Here is a 4,034-nt window from a genome sequence, read left to right on the forward strand (position 1 = left end):
TAAACAAATGAAACACTATAAAAATTAAACCCTGAGATGTGCATACTATTTTTTGGAATAAAAACAAAGAAAAAAGTGAGATTCTCAGGGGAGCCCTGAAAGACTACTCTCAAATGTAAACATGAGTAAAGTCTGAACCAAATTGTTAACAGCTACGATAAATTGCTCTCCTACCTTTATTTTTCGTTGGATTTTACCCACATTTTGTCCAGATAGAAATCTTGAGAGAAAACCCCCCACATTACAATGACACAGATTCCACAAAGATAGGAGTTGCCAGATCAGGAAGAAATGAGATGGAATTCAAAGGAATAAAAGTAAAGGGGGCAGTGGGATAATTAAAAAAAAGAAGAAAAAAAAGGAGAATATTCCACATACTAGATGATAACTATGTCATCTATATCGACTTCGCTGAGATCGCATAGGGCTTTAGCATGTAATTTTGTGCCGGCTGCCATTTTATGAAATACTCTCCAAGAGGGGTGAAAGGATATGACTAACGTCATAACGTGTTATGATATAAAAACAAATGTGATGACTTCATATTTTTTTTAAGAAGTTTGTTTTGTTTAAAGACACCATTAGAGCACATTGATTTTATATTAATTATGTCACATACCTCGGAAGCTTTCACCCCTCTTGAAGAGTATTCCATAAAAAAAGTAATATGGCAGACGGCAGAAAACTGCATGTATTTTTTCCCTATGCGATCTCAGCGGAGTTGATATTGGTGACATCGTTACAGTCTCATGTGGAATCTGTGTCACTGTAATGGGTTTGGGGTTTTTGGTCGCAATTTGTCTGGACAAAATTTAGGGGGAATGTAAAGTTAATTAAAGGTAGTAGAGTAATTTATTGTAGGTGTGAACAACCCGACATTTGTCAATATAGTCATGAGAATTCGAGGCTATAGTATAAACATGGCCAATTATATTACTCCTAGAACTCCATAACAGACTTCCATTGGTTGGCAACCTTTGGTGTCAATAGCAACAAAAAATAAAATTGGCCCCAACAATCTTACTGGCATCCAATGAAATTGTGCCCATTCCGACACCAGTTTGAATGTCTGTGCGTTAAGATGGTGATAACTTGCGAGGATGTCGAGATCTAGAACCAATGAAAAGTGTTGCAATTTTAAATATTAGTTTAATATATTTTATGTTACATTGTCGGTTATAATATGAATATGATTAATAACATTCTCTTTAGTTGTGGATTTCCAATTACAAACTTGTGATGCACGAACGATTCTTTGTAGACAATTCCGTATTTGATAATTACATGTATACAACTTAAATGGCGTGACTGTGTGTGTGTGTGTGTGTGTGTGTGTGTGTGTGTGAATTCCAAAGAAAACAATGTGATATGTTTGGTCGGGTATTTGCGAAGGATTCGTGACTTAATTGTATATAAACTTATATGTCCTACAAAACGTTTGATGCAAACTATAAGCATGTGGTTTTCCAGGGTAAAATAATCGCATACCAAACAATTCAGGGGCGGATCCAGGACATTTTGTATAAAACTTAGTGAGGCATAGATGAACAGGTTCAATTCAAAAGTGTCCGAATTCACTGCCAATAGGTGGCTTGGTATTAAAAGACACTTTTATTATTGACGGCTGATTTATTTATTTTCCAATAGTAAAACATTCTGAGGCTTTTTTTCTGGTTTAGATGATATTATTACAAATTTTAGTGCAAGGACTGGTCTTGATTTCTACTCCTATTCCTATGGATCCACCCTTGAATGATTAATTTCTTACAGTACCACTAAGACGAGCACCTTTCTTTTCTTCTTCTTCTTTTTTTTTTTTTTTGGGGGGGGGGGGGGGGGGGTGCGACTTCTCCCACCTTCCTGCTAGGTAATACACGAAATTATGCACTAAAACCATTACTCTTTCTATGGGCCCCAAGTTCGCATCTGAAAAATCCTTGTTTGGAAATGATCTCGGTATTAAAGCACCAACGTGTGAAACTATGGGGAAACGGAGAACAATTACTTGGCCAGTACTAACTCTAGTGTCCTCTAGCCTTTGGGCCTAATTCACAAAGGTCACCTAGGCTCTGCTAGACAATAAAGCATTCTCTTTTGCATGTCTTTTAGCATTGCACTGCAAGGTCGTAAAGTTGCGAGAGTTTAGTGTATTAGACACCGCGTAGACCGCGGCTAGGGGACACTCGAGATAGCCCAGTACTAGTTGTGCAATAGAAATAGTCTGTAAACCTGCCCCAGACATGGCGACCAGAGGCCTGGAGGTGTTTGGTCGTGGGAATCGAAGATTATGGACACGTGAAATTGTTACGCCTCTTCACCTCCCACACACCCCTTAAAAACGTATAAAATGTGCCTAAGCGTTTAGGGTTGATCATCCAGTAATGTAACCGGCAGGTATGATGGCCATTGCTAGAAAAGGTTTATGGGGTGATTTTCGAATCATATGCAAGAGAAAACAAAAAGGAAAATTGGAATGATTGGGTCTCCAAAACCTAACCCAAACTATGCAGTGGCGTATTGTGTGTCTGTGTGCGTGCATGCATGCATGCACGTGTGTGTGTGTACACGTAAAGCTGTTTGGGAGTGAAGGCACCGGCGAGTAGTGAGCGGGTACAATTATTAAAGTTTATATGTAGACAGCCAAATTAGTTTGCCCTATACGCCAGACACATTTACTGTGCCATTTAAAAAAAAAAGAGTGCCTGGATTTATGACCCTGACTCGCCCCTGCATGTCGTACCTATGGTCCAAAACTGGCCATAAAAGGCAGGACCGCGTCACAGTTGACCTTCGAAAAACAAGGTCTCACATGGACAACGTGACTTGAAATATACACTACAGGGTGTATGTTCCTCTTCGATTAACGCTCGCTAAACTAAACCATTTTAAACAGCTAGTACCGGTATTGGTTAAAAATAAGAGAAGTTTTCTTCTTCTGATTCATAGCTACGTAGCTGTAATTCAGTTACATACTACCAAGACGAAACATAGATAACACGTGGAACATGACGACTACACACGTAGCTGTAATTCAGTTACATACTACCAAGACCAAACATAGGCAACACGTGGAACATGACGACTACTCACGTAGCTGGTTAAATGAAGTACTTTTATGGACACATTATAAAAACATTATGTATACTGACGTCGAAAAGAAACTTTACGAGGCTTGAAATTATTGTATTAATGAAAACCAACAAACGGCATGGTGGGATACGAAAGTATCATAAAGTTCAACATTCAAACGTTTTTCGCGATACATGCAGTGTGTTTGTATGGTGGTTTCTAAATAGGTTATTTTCGATTAACAAAGGTGGCCTAAAATGTTTAGAAGACATTGATAATTTTAACAGACACAGAAACTTAATACTTTTAAATTAAAGAAAACTAATATTAACGGGTTTTGGTGATTTTGTTTTTCTTCTGCTGTTTAGTACATTTCCATGCACTATTTTGTTAGGTCATATAGTTAGTAGGTTAAATGTCGTGCCACCATGCCTTTGACTGACCCATGTCTTTTACGACCAGATTTGGACTAGTTGCACCTGGTGATAGGCCTACTTTAAGAAAAGAATTGTAGGACGTGTGTGTGTGCGAATCTGCAAAAAATGTTGTACATACCTTATCCGAGTGATACTGTGTTAACTATACCACGTGCAAATGTGTTTATGTTAACTATTACCACGTGCAAATGTTTATTTTACCGAATTTAAAGCACCTTTACTTTACCGTGGTAAATATTTTAGATGTGGTTAAATGGTTCCTTTGTTAACCATAATTATGGTGAAAATATGTTGTGTTTTGACATAAATTGTTTCGTTTTTGTGGCGTGTTGTTATTCATTTACGTAAACTGGGAGAGCTGGGGAAAAGTAGACGATATTTGAAAAATTGGCAGACGACAGAGCTGTATAAAGGATAATGGTAACCACCACTACATAAAATATCTCACAACATTACTTATATAATTGAGAGAGAGAGAGAGAGAGAGAGAGAGAGAGAGAGAGAGAGAGAGAGAGAGAATGATAGACA

The sequence above is a fragment of the Gigantopelta aegis genome, chromosome 14 (assembly GCF_016097555.1).
Source record: "Gigantopelta aegis isolate Gae_Host chromosome 14, Gae_host_genome, whole genome shotgun sequence".
Classification (NCBI taxonomy): Eukaryota; Metazoa; Mollusca; class Gastropoda; order Neomphalida; family Peltospiridae; genus Gigantopelta; species Gigantopelta aegis.